The 22,496-nt window shown below is 42.8% G+C and overlaps 1 long non-coding RNA gene and 17 other non-coding genes across 18 annotated transcripts in view; 1 reads left to right on the forward strand and 17 right to left on the reverse strand.

Moving 5' to 3' along the window:
• Window positions 1-22,496, forward strand: part of LOC130160882 (uncharacterized) — a 52,521-nt gene that overhangs the window by 25,097 nt on the left and 4,928 nt on the right. The window contains exon 2 of the long non-coding RNA XR_008826069.1: window positions 1,766-1,875. This is a non-coding gene — a long non-coding RNA (uncharacterized LOC130160882). The remainder of the gene's footprint in view (window positions 1-1,765; window positions 1,876-22,496) is intronic.
• trnag-ucc (transfer RNA glycine (anticodon UCC)) lies at window positions 89-160 on the reverse strand. The gene has a single exon. It is a non-coding gene; the product is annotated as a tRNA-Gly (tRNA).
• trnaa-ugc (transfer RNA alanine (anticodon UGC)) lies at window positions 806-877 on the reverse strand. The gene has a single exon. It is a non-coding gene; the product is annotated as a tRNA-Ala (tRNA).
• trnaa-ugc (transfer RNA alanine (anticodon UGC)) lies at window positions 2,762-2,833 on the reverse strand. Its single transcript has one exon. It is a non-coding gene; the product is annotated as a tRNA-Ala (tRNA).
• trnas-aga (transfer RNA serine (anticodon AGA)) lies at window positions 3,956-4,037 on the reverse strand. Its single transcript has one exon. It is a non-coding gene; the product is annotated as a tRNA-Ser (tRNA).
• Window positions 5,685-5,766, reverse strand: trnas-aga (transfer RNA serine (anticodon AGA)). Its single transcript has one exon. It is a non-coding gene; the product is annotated as a tRNA-Ser (tRNA).
• Window positions 6,212-6,283, reverse strand: trnaa-cgc (transfer RNA alanine (anticodon CGC)). The gene has a single exon. It is a non-coding gene; the product is annotated as a tRNA-Ala (tRNA).
• trnas-aga (transfer RNA serine (anticodon AGA)) lies at window positions 11,968-12,049 on the reverse strand. The gene has a single exon. It is a non-coding gene; the product is annotated as a tRNA-Ser (tRNA).
• Window positions 12,532-12,603, reverse strand: trnag-ucc (transfer RNA glycine (anticodon UCC)). The gene has a single exon. It is a non-coding gene; the product is annotated as a tRNA-Gly (tRNA).
• trnaa-ugc (transfer RNA alanine (anticodon UGC)) lies at window positions 13,285-13,356 on the reverse strand. The gene has a single exon. It is a non-coding gene; the product is annotated as a tRNA-Ala (tRNA).
• On the reverse strand, window positions 14,109-14,190 carry trnas-aga (transfer RNA serine (anticodon AGA)). Its single transcript has one exon. It is a non-coding gene; the product is annotated as a tRNA-Ser (tRNA).
• trnag-ucc (transfer RNA glycine (anticodon UCC)) lies at window positions 14,300-14,371 on the reverse strand. Its single transcript has one exon. It is a non-coding gene; the product is annotated as a tRNA-Gly (tRNA).
• Window positions 15,019-15,090, reverse strand: trnaa-ugc (transfer RNA alanine (anticodon UGC)). The gene has a single exon. It is a non-coding gene; the product is annotated as a tRNA-Ala (tRNA).
• trnaa-ugc (transfer RNA alanine (anticodon UGC)) lies at window positions 16,639-16,710 on the reverse strand. The gene has a single exon. It is a non-coding gene; the product is annotated as a tRNA-Ala (tRNA).
• Window positions 17,798-17,879, reverse strand: trnas-aga (transfer RNA serine (anticodon AGA)). The gene has a single exon. It is a non-coding gene; the product is annotated as a tRNA-Ser (tRNA).
• On the reverse strand, window positions 18,395-18,466 carry trnag-ucc (transfer RNA glycine (anticodon UCC)). Its single transcript has one exon. It is a non-coding gene; the product is annotated as a tRNA-Gly (tRNA).
• On the reverse strand, window positions 19,097-19,168 carry trnaa-ugc (transfer RNA alanine (anticodon UGC)). Its single transcript has one exon. It is a non-coding gene; the product is annotated as a tRNA-Ala (tRNA).
• trnag-ucc (transfer RNA glycine (anticodon UCC)) lies at window positions 20,946-21,017 on the reverse strand. Its single transcript has one exon. It is a non-coding gene; the product is annotated as a tRNA-Gly (tRNA).

The raw sequence follows: 22,496 nt of genomic DNA on the forward strand, positions 1-22,496 counted from the left end.
TGTACACAGTGTCTGTTTGTGTGTCCGGCTGCAGTAGTCACAGAGGAACACACTTCTGAAAGGAAATCCAGGAGTTAGACAGAAAAACTGCGATGGCCGGGAATCAAACCCGGGTCAACTGCTTGGAAGGCAGCTATGCTCACCACTATACCACCATCACTTTGAAGACAGGGAATTTTCATGGAATTTTTCTGGTGAGTCAGCACTTTACATCATTGGAGGAATTTGACATTAAAATTGTGAAGTAGCAGTTGAGCTGTACCATGGTGCATCAAAGCTACAGAGTGACTGAGTTAAACAGTGTTGAGTGTCACTTTTGTGTATATCAGGGCGGCTCCAGAAAACCTGAGTTCCATAAACTCTGTCAGTGTGAGGTTGATGATTTTTATTATTCATTTAACTGCCACATGTTTGACACGTGACTGTCGTTTGTCAATACAAAGTCATGTGGAGTGTGGAAGAACTTCAGATCATCTTTGCATTTTGTTGTGATCACAGTCTTATTTCATAAAAATGCTTGTGAGAGCTCACATGTAGCTTTGACTTGCAACTGAATCTTTAGACCCCGTTGTAAGATTACCATTACCATATTACCATTCATCCAAGAAACAGAGAGATACCATTTTTCATCCACACAGCGTAGAGCTAGTTAAAGTCTCTTGCTTTTGTGAAACTTCCATCGCACAATTGTTTTTTTTCATTCCACTGTCAGCAGGATTTGAGCCCGAACAAGAAGACTCCAACAGACGTGTTATCTTCATTGTTCAAGTAAATCCAATGGTTATTACATTCAACATAAAGATTTTGGAGATGCCGGGGGTTGAACCCGGGGCCTCATACATGCAAAGCATGCGCTCTACCACTGAGCTACATCCCCTGTTTGTACTATAGACATGATCTTAACACTTTACAGGTGTGAAGCTGAGATCAACATGAAGACAGATGTTGAGGATGTGTGAGAGTCGACCCATGAACTGATGAAATAATGTAGTTCATGGTAGAGTGCTGGAAGTTTACAAGCTCCTCATGTTAAGTTAGTGTTCTACACCTGGTATATTGACCTGCCATACCTGGAGTTTATTCAACACAGACAGGAGGAAGCAACATAATGTAACGTTAAATGTCCCAGTGACCGAAGCCGGTTTACTGCCTGTTCGTTTACGTTTCTTTGAAAACCTGACGCTCACTGCTATGCTGTAGATTGTAAGTGAAACGTTTATATTTGATTCCTAACAACTCATTGTGTCATGAAGTAACCTGCCTCTGACGTCATTGAACTGGGTTGTTAGCATCACCTTTACTTTGGCATATAAAGCAGGTGGTGATGTGTTTGACACCTTAGCTGCAACAGGTTTTACAGACAGGTTAGCCTTGGTCTTGCATAACTTCCTGCTCATTGTTGGTGTTAGCGTACTTAGCGTGGCCTCCTTTTCTCCCTCTTCAATCTTTTGATAAATGGGGCACTTAAAGTTGCTGCACCACTGCTCTAACCGTTTTCGTTTTGTGCAGGTTGCGCAAAAAATAATGGACTGGCATAATGTCCCTGAGTGAGAACAGACACCCCCCTCAGTGGAGCTGAGCCTTTACGATGACATTACCATGACATTTTAAAGCACAGTTAATAGTGACACCGTTTGCATCCCTACTGTGGAGCGGCTAATCTCAATGTCACATTAAATGCATTATTCTGCTGTGTGTCAGGTTTGAAAAGTCCAGGTAGATCTAATGGATAAACATGCATATTGTATTCTGCTTTATGATCCAGACGTGACGACTTCCACATCACACGGACCAAAGCAGACAGCGTGGTCCAATCCCAGTGCCCCCCCTAAGGCCTGAGACCTGAACCTTCACAGACTTAATTGACATCACCTGGTGAGTGATTGAGTGTGAAAAGCTGCATGGACTCAAATGGTGTAAAGAGGAATGGGACAGCACTAATATCACGTTACCATGACGATGCCAAAACAGGTTGTGTATTTGTGGGATTGGGACTTTACCTTCTTTATTCCCTCCCTTCGCTCCCTGTTTGTAAACAAAATGATAATGTTGCATCAGATGTGATGAAAGCAGATTTTGAATTAACATCATGTCATCACAGGACAGATAACTCCACAGTTCAGACTCTGAATCACAGTGAACTCTGTTTATACTGACATATACTGTCTTTTTGCTTATAATGCTAACGTTAGGGATCGTTCCTTCCATACTTGTTTAAACAGTTCTTCTATCTCATTATTTTTTACATTTTAAGGTCGTTTAATTTTTTCACGTTTCTGGGTAACCCTTGGTAACCACGGTAACCCTGTGCTTAATGTCACAACTCTATGAACTTTGGGTAATTCCTTCATGCAAAGTCTGAACAAAAGTGGACTTATGGAAAGTGTGAATAAATGGCTCAAAGTTTCTGCTGGAGGATCCTCAATGGTTCAATAGGGGACAGAACTAAGACTGACTGGGAACACGCCTCAAAGTCTTTGATAATGGACCTTGGGGTTGGGTCCATGAATGGGTGTGAAGACCCCCTGAACCTGCAAAGCATCCACTCTACTATTGTAAACACTGAACTACAAACAGCACATGAAAACTAGCACCCGTTGTTGGCAGGATTCGAACCTGCGCGGGGAGACCCCAATGGATTTCTAGTCCATCGCCTTAACTATCCTAGTCCAGGATAGACTCCACAGCGTCGCAGGATCAGAACCTGTAGCTAGAGACTCCAGTAGATTTCTGAGCTTCATCATTATCAATGCAAAGATGTTGGAGATGCCGGGGATTGAACCCGGGGCCTCATACATGCAAAGCATGCGCTCTACCACTGAGCTACATCCCCTGTATATGCTAGAGACATGTTCTTGTCACAGGTGTACTGAGGTGCTGCAGCAGTTCAGATGACAGTTCATCTTAAAGTGCTGGTGGATTCATCATGGCTCCTACAGACAGAGAGATTTCAGTATAAGTCTATAATAAGCTGCAACGTGGATCTAAGGAACTTGGGAACGACATCAAGTTGGATGCATGTAGACTATACAATGATAACAGCTACTCAATCATAGGCTGTGTGTGTATGTCATCATTGGAAAGTGTGGTCCTGGAGACAACAACTGTAGTGGGAACTACAAGAATGGTGGTTTTACACACTTTAGCAGGTATTTTCTGTCCTTCGACAGATTTTGTCATAGTGCATGAGACGATCACAAAACTCTACAGGTGTGTAGTTGAGATCAAAATGGAGGTGACGTTTGAAGATGGGTGTGGTCTGACGCATGAATACTTAGTTCTGATGTAATGATGTAATGACTGCTGAGTGCTCATTGGTCAGAATGTCAACATGTTGACAGACGTTGTGGCTTGTATGATCCCATCACATGATGGCGTTTACTTACTTACTTACTGCAGACTTTCCTCCAGCCGTGTGGACGTGAACACACTTTCAGTCATACTAATATTGGGGTGTTCATTGTTCCACGTCAGTCTGGTGCTCATTTCCTGATCCACACTGCATTCAATTTGGTGGCAATAATGCATCACAATGTTGTTTGCCAACCACTATGAAAATCAGGCAGTAGAAAAGAAATTCTAACATGGGACCATTTAACGAGAACATGAGAATGGGGCAGGAGTTCAATGCCATTTGACAAGCTTTTGTATTTTTTCAAAGAAGAATCCTAGAATTATGGGCAATGCCAGATCTCCTTGTACAATCTCTCTTCATGATGACCATCCATTGTCTTATCTTGAGCAGTTGATGCACTCCCTATGCCAACAGTTTGTGCAGTCACCAATGTTTGTCTGCTCACAAGATGACTTACACATCACGCAGACCAAAGCTGGTGGTGGAAATGGGTCTTAAGACCTACTGGAGATGTCAGGGATTGAACTCCTTCCAACATGCAAACCATTCACTCTACTGTTGAAAACACTGAACTACAAACAGCACATGAAAACTAGCACCCGTTGTTGGCAGGATTCGAACCTGCGCGGGGAGACCCCAATGGATTTCTAGTCCATCGCCTTAACCACTCGGCCACAACAACTGTACACAGTGTCTGTTTGTGTGCACACTTCTCAAAGAGCAGTACTGAAGCTCAGAGTGAGCTGCTCCATCGTTGTCATCTTGGCAGTGTCTGACTCCACCCTTAATTTCCAGCTAATTCAAAAATGGTCAAAGAGAAGGGGCATGTGTTGAGCCGAGACTTCAGTCAATGCTGGTTTGTGGCAAAAAACACTCACCTACCTGTCACTCAAAGAGACCACGCCCTCATTTCGCCATAACTTTAGTCCTTAATAAAATGTAAACAGGTGAGTTATATAAACAGATGAGTTATATAAACAGTTGTTATGAAGGAGGAAATTATCTCTAGAGACCAAAACTGTTTTTGTACCAGGCTGTAAACATGTTTATTTCTGCTGTAAAGTTGGACATTTTAACATGGGAGTCTGTGGGGATTGACTCACTGTTGGAGCCAGACTCTAGTGGTCATCAGAGGATCTACAGCTTCTGCTTCCTTAGTGTTTTCTTTGTTTGACAAAAAAGTACAGGTCCTTGCAGAGTGAAAGTCTGGACCTCTTCACCGACGCTTAACTTTCTACTAAACTGCACTTTTACTGGAGTCAAAAGAGATTCAAAAAAGAAGTCACTGGAGATGATCAGAGTCCAATGCAATAGAATTTATTCTTTCACAAGAACAAAAGCGAGATCAGTTCTAGATCTGACCAGAAGACCTGAAGAGCAGAGTGCCTGTGCATCATTATATATAGTTACTTCTTAGGTGGGTTCTCCACCTATTTTCTAAAGCGTACCTATAAACGCCATGGGAACAATGGTGTCCAGCCCCATGTGGAATTTCCCCAAACCAGGCATGCTGGGGTATAGTAGTAGTGGCAGGCGTCCAAAAGCTTCATATTTACCCGCAACCTAGGTCTCCTATCCATCCTCAAAGGCTCCTATCATCCTAAACCTAGCGGTCCAATCTATCCTCAACTTGGGCCTTGCTATGGATGCTCTCCAACACCATTGTTTCCCTGGCCTTCAGACCACTTTTTTAAAACTTAATTCCCTCCAGGTTCCATTCTATAACAATCGTACTTCAGCAAAGGCTGGTTCACATACAAATCTAACCCCAGTTTAACATTCAATATATTAATAATGCATTGTATATTTTAATAAAAATTTACTAAAACATCTTTTCTTACTTTTCTTCTTTCTCTGCTCCTTGGGTTCGACCCATGAGAACTGATTAATGTAGTTCATGAAGCTTCTTGCTAGGCTGCATGTGATCACCTAAACTTTGGTGTCCTCATCAGTTCCTGTCAACAAAAAGGCACAGACACAGTTTCTTTGTCCTTGGACAGCTGCACATCGGGACACATCAGTCTGGTGCTCCATGCATGTGCATTTCCTGATCCACACTCTAGTCCAGTGGTTGGCAGTAATGCACCACAACATCATTTCAACATGGATCCAAAAAACGTGGGCGCCAATTGATGTGCAGTTTGTGTCCTCACTAAATTTTGGCTGCACACGGATGTCCACGTGGAGACAACTGTCACATCATTTGGACCAAAGTAGATGATGTTAATGAGCCTGAAGACCTACTGAAGATGTTGGAGATTGAGCCCCCCGAACATCCACTCTACCATTGTAAACACTGAACTGCAAACAGCACATGAAAACTAGCACCCGTTGTTGGCAGGATTCGAACCTGCGCGGGGAGACCCCAATGGATTTCTAGTCCATCGCCTTAACCACTCGGCCACAACAACTGTATACAGGCTTTGTCTGTGTGTCCACCTGCAGTAGTCAAAGAGGAACACATTTCTGAAAGGAAAACTGCGATGGCCAGGAATCGAACCCGGGTCAACTAGCTTGGAAGGCAGCTATGCTCACCACTATACCACTATCGGGGGAAGTTTGCTGGTTAGTCAGGAGTTAATGTTGGTGGAGGAATTAGATTGACAGAGGAGTTTTAAATTGAAATGCTGAAGCAGCAGTTCAGCTGAAACATGGAGCATCTTAATTAGCAAAAAACAAGAGAGTTATTAATGAAACACTGTTGAGTGTTTTATGATTGTTGGTCCATATCACCCAGCCTCAAGTCCAGGAGAGACTCCACAGCTCCAAACTGTACTTTGTTGTCAGCAGGATCTGAACCTGTAGATAGAGACTCCAGTAGATTTCTGAGCTCCATTATTTTCAACATAAAGATGTTGGAGATGCCGGGGATTGAACCCGGGGCCTCATACATGCGAAGCATGCGCTCTACCACTGAGCTACATCCCCTGTGTGTACTAAAGACATGTTCTTATCACAGGTCTTCTGAGTTGCTGCAGCAGTTCAGTTGACAGTTTATCTTAAAGTGCTGGTGGATTCATCATGGCTCCTACAGAAAGAGAGATTTCAGTAATACTTTAAGTCTTTAACAAGCTGCACTGTGCAACGTGGATCTAATAAACGTCACGACCGTGCCAGAGACAATCACAAAACTTTACAGGTGTGGAGTTGAGATCAACATGAAGGCCAATTTGTAGATGGGTGTAGTTTGACCATAGACTGTAAATAAAGATGGATGTAGCCTCAGTGACGTCACCCACAGGTTTCTGAAGAGCAGTTCTGAAGCTCAGAGTGAGCTGCTCCACCGTTGCCATCTTGGCAGTGTCTGACTCCGCCCTTAATTCCCAGCTAATTCAAAAATGGTCAAAGAAGAGGGGCATGTGTTGAGCCGAGACTTCAGTCAATACTGGTTTGTGGCAAGAAACACTCACCTACCTGTCACTCAAAGAGACCACGCCCTCATTTCTCCATAACTTTATCCCCAATAAAATGTAAACAGGTGAGTTATGTAAACAGGTGACTTATATTAATGGTAGTTATGAAGGAAGAAATTATCTCTAGATACCAAAACTGTTTTTGTACCAGCCTGTAAACATGTTTATTTCAATGGTCGGATAGGTCCATAGTCCCGATATTGCAATTTCTCTCCAAGCATTGCAGAGACCGATCTCCCTCATCATTATTTTTATACTTTTGGTAGTCTTCTTCTCTCCTGTGTAGCAGGGTTTTGATGTGTCCAAGGTTGGGTGTAGTCTAACATTGAAGTCTCCACCCCAGATTAGGGTACCCTGCGCTTCCGAGACTAATAACTCAAAAATTTGCTCAGATAGTGGAGGAGCATATACATTCAAGAAGGTAACTAAAGCACCCTGTACATAACCTCGGACCAGAACAAATCTCCCATCTAAGTATTCTTTGTTTTCATAAATGCACTCACCATTGAATTTCTTAGAAATTAATATTACCACACCTCTCTTTGAGCCCTGTCTATAGGAAGACGAGTATTGATTAAATCGCCATCTTATAAGTTTTTCATGTTCCGAATGTGATAAATCTGTCTCTTGGAGGAGAGCTACTTCTACTTCTTCCCTCTTTAATTTTGCCATAATTTTTCTTCTTTTGATTGGATTGCTTAGACCATTTACATTATACGTAATAACCTTAATTGACTTGGTATTTTGCATTATATGTCATTTAGGTATAATTGAAGCCCTGAATGCCTAGATAAAAAAAAAGAAAAAAAGAAGACTTTTGCACCACTGGGGCTGTGGGTAACAGTAGCACCAACACAAACATTAACTACAACAATACAAAGAACATATCAAAAATACACAGTGACTTCCAATGATGAGACCTCTTTCATGGCCTCGTAACTCAGATGGAACTTGAGTTTAGAGGGAAAGTCTTTTCCATCTAGCGATGTGAGAGGGCCCCTCTTCAGCCTCTAAGCTGATAGACAGGTCCAGTGTCCAGTAAAAAGTCCCAACTTCACATATTTACTCCTTATGCCCTTTAAAATGATCTACTTAATAGGTGTATTATTACACAAATAACCCCACAGAAGATATCTGTTTGCTAGTATATAATTCTCTCATTTCAATGTCAAGTCACAAGGGGAAGTAGGTATGTAATCGTTACATTGTCGATACTTATCGAGTGTCCTGACGTCGGAATCTTTGAAGTACCTCTTTGAAGCCGTGTTTGGTGCTCCGGTTCTCCCGGTTTCCTCGCCTTCCGCTGGGCCGCCAAGACAGCTGGCTGATCTGATCCAAAAGAGATGTTGGGTTTTTCAGAACTGTCAACGGTATCCCCCTTGCTGCCATGTCTGCCGTTGCCGCCTCCGCTGAGTTGTAGGTCACTGTGCCTTCCTTGTAGTACACACGCAGCCTGGCTGGGAACGGGGTCTGAAATCGTATGCTTCTTTCCTTCAGCGCAGCCTTCGCCTCTGTGTAATCCCTCCGCTTCCTCAGCAGCTCCGGTGCGTAGTCATGGTCCATATGTATCTTCTTCCCTTGGAAGTCGAATCCCTTTCTTTGCCACACTTTTTTGAGTCCCTCTTCTTTCATTTTAAAGCTTGAGAATTTGACCACGATGGATCTTGGCGGGGCTTCGGCCGGGGGTTTCGTGGTGAGCGCCCGGTGCGCTCTCTCAATATTCAGGGCTGTGGAGGACGGGAGCTCCAGGCCTTTAATTAACAGATCTTCCACGAACGTAGTCATTGTTGCCGTGCCTTCTTCAGCTCCCTCCTTCACCCCATATAGTCTGACATTCTCCCGTCGGGAGCGCCCCTCCAGGTCCATCAATTTAGCTTCTGTTTGGGCCTGAAGTTTGACCAACTCAGCCAAAACCTCCTCTGAGGACTGGATTTGAGTCTCCACTGCGTCTATACGCTCCTCCGTCTCTTCCACTCGTTTATAAATCTTATTAATGTCTTCGCGGATGTCGGTCAGTTTCTGGCTGGAGTCTTTTCTAAATTCTCGTAGCTCTTTTAAGATAATTCCGAGATTAGCATCTGCTCCGAGTCAGTCGGTAGCGTGTCCGCTAGCATGTTGTCGCTAGCTTGTGACAGCCAATCTTCTTCCATGTCGTCGTTTTCCTTCCGTTGTGTGACACTTTTCTTAGATTTCCTGGGCATAATCTTGGCCTGTTTTATTTGCATTTGTATTTCCACGTCACAGAAGAATTTCGAGTCGTGGCTGGGCCGTGTTTAAATTTTACCGTCGTGAACCTGTTAGTCTATGCTGCCATCACTTCGCCAACCAGACCGGAAGTCTTTCCAAGATGTCTTTCAACAGCATATGAAGTACCCAAAGGACAGCAAAGATGCTAAAAGGCTCATCAGGGCAGTTGCAGAGTTTATCTGTATGGATCAAGTGCCAATTTATTCTGTAGAGAAAGCTCGGTTCAGAAACCTTGTGCATAATTTGGGCAAAAAGGATGACCTCCCATCAAGGAATTTTTTCATGTATAATGAAATTCCCAAGATATATGACGAGACAAGATCTATGATCAGTGCACAGCTAGCAGAAAAGCCATTCTTTGCCTGCACTACAGACCTCTGGATGAGCAGAACTGCAAGGGCATACATGGCTGTAACACTCCTGCCTGGGAAATGGAGTCCTGGTGCCTAGGATGCTCTGCATTGCAGTCTGCCCACACAGCTGAAAGTCTGAAGGAAGCCTTGGAAGATATTGTGATAGAGTCATGGGGGTTGGATATGACCAAAATGTCTGGTATCACAATAGAAAATGCTTCTAATAACCGCAAGGCATTTGCTGATGACTTCAACTGGATACCCTGCTTTGGCCACAATCTGGATTTGGCTGTCAAGAAAGCCATCGCAATCTCTGCCTTCTCCAAGTCCAATAAGATGACAAGAATGCTGAAAGAGAAAAACAGCCTCTTTAAAGCTACCACAGCATAAACTAATTCATGATGAGCCTACCCGCTGGGGTTCCACCTATGAAATGGTGGAACGATTCTGTGAGCAGCAACAAGCTGTCTCTGCAGTTCTGGCGGACGATAGAAAGAACCTGATGCCCAGAGACTCAGACATGACAACTCTGGAAACAGTGAGGGATGTCTTGGCTCCACTCAGTGAGTTCACAGATGCCCTAAGTGGAGAGAAAGAGGCAACTCTCTCATCAGTCCTTCCACTCATATGGAAGATAAGAGCCTGCCTGGAAGATGAGGAAAGTGACAGTCCACTGATGCGGGAAATTAAGCACAGTAGTAAACAAGACTTTGATAAGAGATATGATGAGTACAATCTGAAGATGACACTAAACATCGCAACATTCTTAGATCCAAGATTTAAAAATATGTTTGTTACTATGGAAGAAGAAGTTAAGATGGAACTTCTCCTAAAAGTAGATATAGTTCATCTTCCTAGGAAGCACAGCCAGGAGCAACAAGAAGAGTCAGTGGATGACACAGGAGCAGCTGCATCAAAGAAGAGGAGAAGTGACCTAAAGAGTTTGCTCTGCAGTATCGCCTCAGAAAAGAAGGGGGCAGATACTAGACAAGATTCTGCCACACCCATGACAACACCCAGTGATAAACTGCAAGGAGAGATGACTTATTATAGACAATTAAGAGACATCAGCCCTGCAGAGGAGCCCCTGGCATGGTGGAAGCAAAATCAGGTAGAGCCACCCATCTTAGCTCAGTTTGCAAAACAGTATCTGTGTATTCCAGCATCAAGCTGTGCATCTGAACGTGTCTTCAGCACATCTGGGAATATCTGCAGTCCAAGGCGTTCTAGACTGACCGAGGAAAATGTAAACACTCTTGTTTTCTTGGCTCGGAACCTGAAAAAGGAAAAACAGTGATAGCCAGCCAGCCACCCTAGGAGGAGTTTTTGCTGCTATAGTATTTTATTTAACATGGTAATTTTAATTTGAATGGCATTGCTTTATTTTACTTGTTCTCACTGTTCTAAAGGATTGAACATTTTAATCCCATGCCAATTATTTATTTATCGAAAACTATCGAAAATACATATTGGTATCGGTATCGAAACAGAAATTTGGTATTGTGACAACCCTAACTTAAAGTTGCTGCAGCACTGCTCTAACTGTTTGTTCTGTACAGGTTGCGCCAAAAACAATGGACTGGCATAATGTCCCTGACTGAGAACATACAACCCCTCAGTGGAGATGAGCCTTTACGATGACATTACCATGACATTTTAAAGCATGGTTAATAGTTAAACCAGTAAATCGCTGCATCCCTACTGTAGAGCGGCTAATCGTAATGTCACATTGAATGCACTATTCTGCTGTGGGTCAGGTTTGAAAAGTCCAGGTAGATCTAATGGATAAACATGCATATTGTATTCTGCTTTATGATCCAGACGTTACATCTCCAAATCACACGGACCAAAGCAGACAGCGTGGCCCGCGTGACCAGCAGACTTAATTGACATCACCTGGTGAGTGATTGAGTGTGAGAGGCTGCATGGACTCAAATGGTGTAAGGAGGAATGGGACAGCACTAATATCAAAAAACAGGTTGTGTTTTTGTGGGTTTTGGACTTCTGACTTTACCTTCTTTATTCCCTCCCTTCGCTCCCTGTTTGTAAACAAAATAATAATGTTGCATCAGATGTGATGAAAGCAGATTTTGAATTAACATCATGTCATCACAGGACAGATAACTCCACAGTTCAGACTCAGAATCACAGTGAACTCTGTTTATACTGACATATACTGTCTTTTTGCTTGTAATGCTAACGTTAGGGATCGTTCCTTCCATACTTGTGTAAACAGTTCTTCTATCTCATTATTTTTTACATTTTAGGACTGTTTAATGTTTTTTACACTCCTGGGCGACCCTTGGTAACCACGGTAACCATGTGCCTAATGTCACAATTCAATGATCTTTGGGTAATTCCTTCAGGCAAAGTCTGCACAAAAGTGGACTTATGGAAAGTGTGAATAAAGGGCTCAAAGTTTCTGCTAGAGGATCCTCAGTGGTTCAACAGTGGGACAGAACTAAGACCTCATGGACTGACCGGGAACACGCCTCAAAGTCTTTGATATTGGACCTTGGGGTTGGGCCCATGAACATGCAATGATTTCAATCGATCATTGTAAACACTGAACTACAAACAGCACATGAAAAGTAGCACCCGTTGTTGGCAGGATTCGAACCTGCGCGGGGAGACCCCAATGGATTTCTAGTCCATCGCCTTAACCACTCGGCCACAACAACCGCACAATTCTGTGTTTTTGTGAGCACCTGCATTAAGCAACAGTTACACATTTTAATCATATGAAGTTGTCTGAAAGGTGTTACCGACTGGCTCTAGGCCGGCAACAAAAAGGGAGGCCACACACAGACACTTTGATCAAGAAACGATTTATTTAACTCACATGCATAACCAAAGTAACCAACCAAATGGTGTGTGTACGTAAGAAAGTCATCAGTCATGTCAGAAGTGTGTGGATGGGTGAAAATATGGTGTAGTGTATGTTGTAAGATGCAACAAACCAAACAAAGGGAGATAGAGAGAGAGAGAGACTACCTGAGGGGCGGACCTTTATGCCTCTTGGGAGACCCAAATGGGCCGGTATTACCTAACCCATTCTCCAAACTCCGCCTTCAAGCAAACTCCCATAACTGCAGGAGAAGAGTGAGGCAACATGCCAGGAGAATGGAAAAGGAAATCCAAGAGTTTGGAACTAAAGAGCAGCTGCGATGGCCAGGAATCGAACCCGGGTCAACTGCTTGGAAGGCAGCTATGCTCACCACTATACCACCATCGCTTGGAAGACAGGGAATTTTGATAGAATTTTTCTGGTGAGTCAGCACTTTACATCATTGGAGGAATTTGACATTGAAATTGTGAAGTAGCAGTTGAGCTGTACCATGGTGCATCAAAGCTACAGAGTGACTGAGTTAAACAGTGTTGAGTGTCACTTTTGTGTATATCAGGGCGGCTCCGGAAAACCTGAGTTTCATAAACTGTCTGTGTGAGTTTGATGATTTTTATTATTCATTTAACTGCCACATGTTTGACACGTGAATGTCGTTTGTCAATACAAAGTCATGTGGAGTGTGGACGAACTTCAGATCCGTCTTGGCATTTTATTGTGATCACAGTCTTATTTCACAAAAATGCTTGTGAGAGCTCACATGTGGCTTTGACTTGCAACTGAATCTTTAGACCCCGTTGTAAGATTACCATTACCATATTACCATTCATCCAAGAAACAGGGAGATACCATTTTTCATTCACACAGCGTAGAGCTAGTTAAACTCTCTTGCTTTTGTAAAACTTCCATTGCTCAAGAACAGCTTGTTAAATCTAGGAGAGACTGTATGTACTATGTTGTGGACAACTGTGCACAATCGTTTTCCTTCCATTCTGTTGTCAGCAGAATTTGAACCTGCACAAGGAGACTCCAAAAGACTTCTCATCTTCATTGTTTTCAATGTAAAGATGTTGGAGATGCCGGGGATTGAACCCGGGACCTCATACATGCAAAGCATGCGCTCTACCACTGAGCTACATCCCCTGTATGTGCTCTTAAGTTTTGTCAGCACAGCGGTTCAGTGGGGCTGCAGAAGTTAAAATTGCACTTTTTCTCAAAGTGCTTATGGATGCATTATGGTGCATACCGACTGAGACATTTTAGCAATCTTATTGGTTCATTACAAGTCACGCTGTGCAACGTGGATGTAACAAATTTGAGTATGACTTCAAGTTGTGTGTACGTAGACTGCACATTGATAACACCTACTGAATAGTATGCTTTGTCTTTGTGTGTCATCGTGGGAAAGTGTGGCCCTTGAGACACCCACTGTAGCCGGAACTACAACAGAGGATGTTTTTCCCAATATTCCGATTTACCCTCCGATCCTGTTGGTAACAGTAATGGAACACAACTTTTTTTGCTAACTGCTTTTAAAGTCAACGAATGGAGGAAGAGAACAAGAGAAAGGGAAAACAAGAAACTAAAATGTGCGACGGCTTAATGAGAATATGAGAACGGAGCCAGTTCGATGCCATTTGGCTTTTTTTGTACTGTTTCAAAGAAGAATCATGTAAATGTATAATGACAATCCACTGCCTTGACCGGATGCGGCCAGTGGGCGCACTTTCCATGTGTAAAGTTTGCGTGGTTACAAATTTTTGTGTGCACAGGGAAGTCCAGGAACGGGTGTGAAGACCCACTGGACATGTCGGACTTTGAACCCCCCAAACGTGCAAAACATGCGCTCTACCATTGTAGACCCCCAACTACAACAGCGCATGAAAATGACCTTCCGTTGTTGGCAGGATTCGAACCTGCGCGGGGCGACCCCAATGGATTTCTAGTCCATCGCCTTAACCACTCGGCCACAACAACTGGACACAGTTTGGGTTTCTGTGACCACCTGCATTAGGCAACAGTTACACATCTCGATCATATGAAGATGTCTGAAAGGAAATCCAAGAGTTTGGAACTAAAGAGCCGCTGCGATGGCCGGGAATCGAACCCGGGTCAACTGCTTGGAAGGCAGCTATGCTCACCACTATACCACCATCGCTTGGAAGACAGGGAATTTTCATGGAATTTTTCTGGTGAATCAGCACTTTACATCATTGGAGGAATTTGACATTGAAATTGTGAAGTAGCAGTTGAGCTGTACCATGGTGCATCAAAGCTACAGAGTGATTGAGTTAAACAGTGTTGAGTGTCACTTTTGTGTATATCAGGGCGGCTCCGGAAAACCTGAGTTCCATAAGCTCTGTCAGTGTGAGTTTGATGATTTTTATTATTCATTTAACTGCCACATGTTTGACATGTGAATGTCGTTTGCCAATACAAAGTCATGTGGAGTGTGGGCGAACTTCAGATCCGTCTTGGCATTTTATCGTGATCACAGTCTTATTTCACAAAAATGCTTGTGAGACATTGTGGCTCACATGTGGCTTTGACTTGCAACTGAATCTTTAGACCCCATTGTAAGATTACCATTACCATTACCATATTACCATTCATCCAAGATACAGGGAGATACCATATTTTTCTCTTGCTTTTGTGAAACTTCCATTGCTCAAGAACAGCTTGTTAAGTCTGGGAGAAACTGTATGTACTATGTTGTGGACAACTGTGCACAATCGTTGTCAGCAGGATTTGAACCTGCACAAGGAGACTCCAACAGATTTCTCATTGTTTTCAATGTAAAGATGTTGGAGATGCCGGGGATTGAACCCAGGACCTCATACATGCAAAGCATGCGCTCTACCACTGAGCTACATCCCCTGTATGTGCTCTTAATTTTTGTCAGCACGGGGGTTCAGTGGGGCTGCAGCAGTTAAAATTGCACTTTTTCTCAAAGTGCTTGTGGATGCATTATGGTGCATACCGACTGAGACATTTTAGCAATCTTATTGGTTCATTACAGCGTGGATGTAACAAATTTGAGTATGACTTCAAGTTGTGTGTACGTAGACTGCACAATGATAACACCTACTGAATAGTATGCTTTGTCTTTGTGTGTCATCGTGGGAAAGTGTGGCCCTTGAGACACCCACTGTAGCCGGAACTACAACAGAGGATGTTTTTCCCAATATTCCGATTTACCCTCCGATCCTGTTGGTAACAGTAATGGAACACAACTTTTTTTGCTAACTGCTTTTAAAGTCAACGAATGGAGGAAGAGAACAAGAGAAAGGGAAAACAAGAAACTAAAATGTGCGACGGCTTAATGAGAATGCTGCAACGCATTAATGCTTAGTTCTGATATAATAATGTAATGACTGCTGAGTACTCATTGTTCAGAACGTCAACATGTTGACAGACGTTGTGGCTTGTGTGATCCCATCACATGATGACGTTTACTTCACGAAGCCTCTTGTTAGGCTGCAAGTGATCACCTAAACTTTAATGTCTTACTCAGTTACTGTCAACATAAAGGCACAGACACACTTTCTGTGTCCACTGACAGCTACAGACTTTCCTCCAGCCGTGTGGATGTGAACACACTTTCAGTCATACTAATATTGGGGTGTTCATTGTTCCACGTCAGTCTGATGCTCATTTCCTGATCCACACTGCATTCAATTTGGTGGCAATAATGCATCACAATGTTGTTTGCCAACCACTATGAAAATCAGGCAGTAGAAAAGAAATTCTAACATGGGACCATTTAACGAGAACATGAGAATGGGGCAGGAGTTCAATGCCATTTGACAAGTTTTTGTATTTTTTCAAAGAAGAATCCTATAATTGTGGGCAATGCCAGATCTCCTTTGTACAATCTCTCTTCATGATGACAATCAATTGTGTTATCTTGAGCAGTTGATGCACTCCCTATGCCAACAGTTTGTGCAGTCACCAATGTTTGTCTGCTCACAAGTCCATGCAGAAATAACTTACACCTCACACAGACCAAAGCTGGAGGTATAAGTGGAGATGGAGATGTCAGGGATTAAACTCCCTCTAACATACAAACCATCCACTCTAACAGAACATGAAAACTACCACTCGGCCACAACAACTGTACACAGTCTCTTTTTATGTTTCCACCTGAAGTAGTCATAGAGGGAAGCATATCTGAAAGGAAATCCAACAGTCATTATGTTCCATGTTAAGATGCCAATCCATCCTCGATGGCTCGAGGAGAGCCTCAAGTCCAGGAGAGACTCTCTATATATATTATCATGTTACCTGAGTGTCAGTTAGTAGAGAACGGTGCACATTCCTTTTCCACAGCTCAAAACCATCCACTGTTGTCGTCAGCAGGATCTGAACCTGCAGATAAAGACTCTAGTGGATTTCTGAGCTTTATTACGTTCAACATAAAGATGTTGGAGATGCCGGGGATTGAACCCGGGGCTTCCTACATGCAAAGCATGCGCTCTACCACTGAGCTACATCCCCTGTATATACTAGAGACATGTTCTTAACACTTTATAGGTGTATAGCTGAGCTCAACATGAAGACAGAGGTTGAAGATGTGTGAGAGTCGACACATGTACTAATGAAATAATGTAGTTCATGGTAGAGTGCTGGAAGTTTACAAGCTCCTCATGTTAAGTTAGTGTTCTACACCTGGTATATTGACCTGCCATACCTGGAGTTTATTCAACACAGACAGGAGGAAGCAACATAATGTAACGTTAAATGTCACAGTGACCGAAGCCGGTTTACTGCCTGTTCGTTTACGTTTTATTGAAAACCTGACGCTCACTGCTATGCCGTAGATTGTAAGTGAAACGTTTATATTTGATTCCTAACAACTCATTGTTTCATGAAGTAACCTGCCTCTGACGTCATTGAACTGGGTTGTTAGCATCACCTTTACTTTGGCATATAAAGCAGGTGGTGATGTGTTTGACACCTTAGCTGCAACAGGTTTTACAGACAGGTGAGCCTTGGTCTTGCATAAGGTCTTTAAGGTATTCAGGTATTTAACCTCTTGTGGGCGTTCACAAGGCTGATGATTTCACTGGTTCCCTTTTGTGCTCCAAGTGCCTTGTGAACGCCCACAAGAGGTTAAATACCTGGGTCTCCACACCAGAAAGTAGGACCAGTCCCAGCCTGGTCAGATGCGTACATGAACTGATGAAGCCTCTTGGATGAGAGGTGAAACGTCTTCCCAGACAAATAATCAAGTCCAGTTGTTTTTTCGATTTAAAAACTCCTTTAGGATACTATGACCTGGACAAATGAGAATATTCACAGGCCCATGTGCCTAATGTCACAATTCAATGATCTTTGGGTAATTCCTTCAGGCAAAGTCTGCACAAAAGTGGACTTATGGAAAGTGTGAATAAAGGGCTCAAAGTTTCTGCTTGAGGATCCTCAGTGGTTCAACAGTGGGACAGAACTAAGACCTCATGGACTGACCGGGAACACGCCTCAAAGTCTTTGATAATGGACCTTGGGGTTGGGCCCATGAACATGCAATGATTCCAATCTATCATTGTAAACACTGAACTACAAACAGCACGTGAAAAGTAGCACCCGTTGTTGGCAGGATTCGAACCTGCGCGGGGAGACCCCAATGGATTTCTAGTCCATCGCCTTAACCACTCGGCCACAACAACCGCACAATTCTGTGTTTTTGTGAGCACCTGCATTAAGCAACAGTTACACATCTTGATCATATGAAGTTGTCTGAAAGGTGTTACCGACTGGCTCTAGGCCGGCAACAAAAAGGGAGGCCACACACAGACACTTTGATCAAGAAACGATTTATTTAACTCACATGCATAACCAAAGTAACCAACCAAATGGTGTGTGTACGTAAGAAAGTCATCATTCATGTCAGAAGTGTGTGGATGGGTGAAAATATGGTGTAGTGTATGTTGTAAGATGCAACAAACCAAACAAAGGGAGATAGGCTGTAGTGGCTGCAGCAGGCCCAGCTGAGAGAGAGAGAGACTACCTGAGGGGCGGACCTTTATGCCTCTTGGGAGGCCCTACCCAAATGGGCCGGTATTACCTAACCCATTCTCCAAACTCCACCTTCAAGCAAACTCCCATAACTGCAGGAGAAGAGTGAGGCAACATGCCAGGAGAATGGAAAAGGAAATCCAAGAGTTTGGAACTAAAGAGCAGCTGCGATGGCCGGGAATTGAACCCGGGTCAACTGCTTGGAAGGCAGCTATGCTCACCACTATACCACCATCGCTTGGAAGACAGGGAATTTTCATGGAATTTTTGTGGTGAATCAGCACTTTACATCATTGGAGGAATTTGACATTGAAATTGTGAAGTAGCAGTTGAGCTGTGCCATGGTGCAGCAAAGCTACAGACTGAGTTAAACAGTGTTGAGTGTCACTTTTGTGTATATCAGGGCGGCTCCAGAAAACCTGAGTTCCATAAACTGTCTGTGTGAGTTTGATGATTTTTATTATTCATTTAACTGCCACATGTTTGACACGTGACTGTCGTTTGTCAATACAAAGTCATGTGGAGTGTGGAAGAACTTCAGTTCCATTTTTGCATTATATTGTGATCACAGTCTTATTTCATAAAAATGCTTGTGAGAGCTCACATGTAGCTTTGACTTGCAACTGAATCTTTAGACCCCGTTGTAAGATTACCATATTACCATTCATCCAAGAAACAGGGAGATACCATTTTTCATTCACACAGCATAGAGCTAGTTAAACTCTCTTGCTTTTGTGAAACAGCTTGTTAAGTCTAGGAGAGACTGTGTGTAACATGTTGTCCAAGTCTTAGTTAGTGGACAATTGTTTTCCTTCCATTCCGTTGTCAGCAGACTCCAACAGCCTTCTTATCTTTCAACGAAAAATGTTGGAGATGCCAGGGATTGAACCCGGGGCCTCATACATGCAAAGCATGCGCTCTACCACTGAGCTACATCCCCTGTATGTACTAGAGACATGTTCTCATAACACGTGTACTGAGGTGCTGCAGCAGTTCAGCTGACAGTTCATCTTAAAGTGCTGGTGGATTCATCATGGCTCCTACAGACAGAGAGATTTCATTAATCTTATAAGTCTATAAGAAGCTGCAACGTGGATCTAAGGCACTTGGGAACGACATCAAGTTGGATGCGTGTGGACTATACAATGATAACACCTACTCAATCATAGGCTGTGTGTGTATGTCATCATTGGAAAGTGTGGTCCTGGAGACAACAACTGTAGTGGGAACTACAACAATGGTGGTTTTACACAATTTGGCAGGTATTGTCTGTCCTTCGAAAGATTTTGTCACAGTGCAAGAGACGATCACAAAACTCTACAGGTGTGTAGTTGAGATCAAAATAGAGGTGAAGTTTGAAGATGGGTGTGGTCTGACGCATGAATACTTAGTTCTGATGTAATGATGTAATGACTGCTGAGTACTCATTGGTCAGAACGTCAACATGTTGACAGACGTTGTGGCTTGTATGATCCCATCACATGATGGCGTTTTTCTTCACGAAGCCTCTTGTTAGGCTGCAAGTGATCACCTAAACTTTAATGTCTTACTCAGTTACTGTCAACATAAAGGCACAGACACACTTTCTGTGTCCACTGACAGCTACAGACTTTCCTCCAGCCGTGTGGACGTGAACACACTTTCAGTCATACTAATATTGGGGTGTTCATTGTTCCACGTCAGTCTGGTGCTCATTTCCTGATCCACACTGCATTCAATTTGGTGGCAATAATGCATCACAAGAAGAATCCTAGAATTGTGGGCAATGCCAGATCTCCTTTGTACAATCTCTCTTCATGATGACAATCAATTGTGTTATCTTGAGCAGTTGATGCACTCCCTATGCCAACAGTTTGTGCAGTCACCAATGTTTGTCTGCTCACAAGTCCATGCAGAAATAACTTACACCTCACACAGACCAAAGCTGGAGGTATAAGTGGAGATGGAGATGTCAGGGATTGAACTCCCTCTAACATACAAACCATCCACTCTAACAGAACATGAAAACTACCACTCGGCCACAACAACTGTACACAGTCTCTTTTTATGTTTCCACCTGAAGTAGTCATAGAGGAAAGCATTTCTGAAAGGAAATCCAATAGTTATTATGTTCAATGTTAAGATGCCAATCCATCCTCAATGGCTCGAGGAAAGCCTCAAGTCCAGGAGAGACTGTCTATATATTTATATATACAGTTTGTGTGTTTTTGTGAGGACCTGCATTAAGCAACAGTTACACATCTTGATCATATGAAGTTGTCTGAAAGGTGTTACCGACTGGCTCTAGGCCGGCAACAAAAAGGGAGGCCACACACAGACACTTTGATCGAGAAATGATTTATTTAACTCAAATCCATAACCAAAGTAACCAACCAAATGGTGTGTGTATGTAAGAAAGTCATCAGTCATGTCAGAAGTGTGTGGATGGGTGAAAATATGGTGTAGTGTATGTTGTAAGATGCAGCAAACCAAACAAAGGGAGATAGGCTGTAGTGCCTGAAGCAGGCCCAGCTGAGAGAGAGAGCGACTACCTGAGGGGCGGACCTTTATGCCTTTTGGGAGGCCCTACCAAATGGGCCGGTATTACCTAACCCAACCTCCATGCTCCGCCTTCAAGCAAACTCCCATAACTGCAGGAGAAGAGTGAGGCAACATGCCAGGAGAATGGAAAAGGGTCGTCACAAAGGAAATCCAAGAGTTTGGAACTAAAGAGCAGCTGCGATGGCCGGGAATCGAACCCGGGTCAACTGCTTGGAAGGCAGCTATGCTCACCACTATACCACCATCGCTTGGAAGACAGGGAATTTTCATGGATTTTTTCTGGTGAGTCAGCACTTTACATCATTGGAGGAATATTGCATTGCATATTCAACCCATTTTGTCCAATGTTTAACAAATACATTTTTCTGGAGACGGAGACAGAATGTAATCTTTTCCATGATATAAATATCATTCACTATGTCTATCCACTCCTGAACTGTGGGGGACCCAGGGAGCAGCCATCGCCTTGTGAGCGCTTTTTTAGCAGCAGTTATCAAAATACCAAATAGATATTCATCTGACCGTCTCACAAGGAAGTCGGCCTTTCCTAGATACAGCGTAGAAAACTCAAAAGTCATATCAGCATTGAATATGTTTTTCAGTACTTTGTGAAGCTCCTTCCAAAAGGGTTGTATCCCTGAGCATTCCCAGAAAACATGCCAGTGGTTAGCTCCCTGAAGCCCACACTGTCTCCAACATTTGGTATTACTCTCTCCAATATATCCTTTCTGTTTTGGTGTAATGAAGAATCGTATCAGGCATTTCCACGCAAATTCCCGAATTTGTGCACTTCCATTGGAATTTACATGTTTCGAGCCAATCTTCACTTGTAATTGAGAAATTACCTTCCTCTTCCCATCTCTTTCTAATGTATTCAGTAGAGTGGGCTTTTTTTGTCCTAAGGCCTTTATACAATCTGGAGATAACACCTCTATTTGAGTCTTCTTGATAGGCACCGATAAGTATCTTCAATATAGGATCACTCAAGTCTGTTTTGTTTTTAATATTATGTTCAAAATGGTTACGTATTTGGAGATACCTATAAAAATCAGATTTTTCAAGGCAGTATTCTTTCCTTAAATTTTTAAAATCCTTTAATTGTCCTTTTTTTGTTAAAGAGTAGAATGTCGTTATTCCTTTTGACACCCAGAGTTTGAACCCATGGTCCATTGTGTTGGGCTTTAAGTCAGCATCATAAGCACACCGTTGGATTATTTGTAATTTATGGTCTAGTTTATACTCTCCTTTCATCATGCTCCACGTTCTCATTTGAGCTTTGATCCATGGATTCTGCAAACAATTAATGATTTTTTTCAAATTTTTGTAAGCTAAAATTGCATGAATTGGGGGATCGTTCTGAATTGAGAGTTCAATATCTTTCCACATGGCATGAAATGTTGGATTACATATATTGATTAAAGGTTTAGCCTGAGCTGCAAAAAAATTATCTTTAAAATTTGGGAGAGCCATTCCTCCTTCCTCCCTTGAGAGTTGCGGGGTTTTAAATTTCACCCTGGGTTTTTTCCCTTGCCAGATGAATCTGGAAATAACCTTATTCAATTCGGATAGCTGTTGTAACGGCATTTCTACAGTGAGTGCTTGGAATAAATATAGGTATCGTGGAAGGATGTTCATCCTTACTGAGTCTATTCTGTGGCTAAGACCGAGAAAAGAGATGGAATTCCATCTGTGTATATCATCTTTAATTTTTGTTGAAAGAGGGCCAT

This window comes from Seriola aureovittata, chromosome 20 (assembly GCF_021018895.1).
Source record: "Seriola aureovittata isolate HTS-2021-v1 ecotype China chromosome 20, ASM2101889v1, whole genome shotgun sequence".
Classification (NCBI taxonomy): Eukaryota; Metazoa; Chordata; class Actinopteri; order Carangiformes; family Carangidae; genus Seriola; species Seriola aureovittata.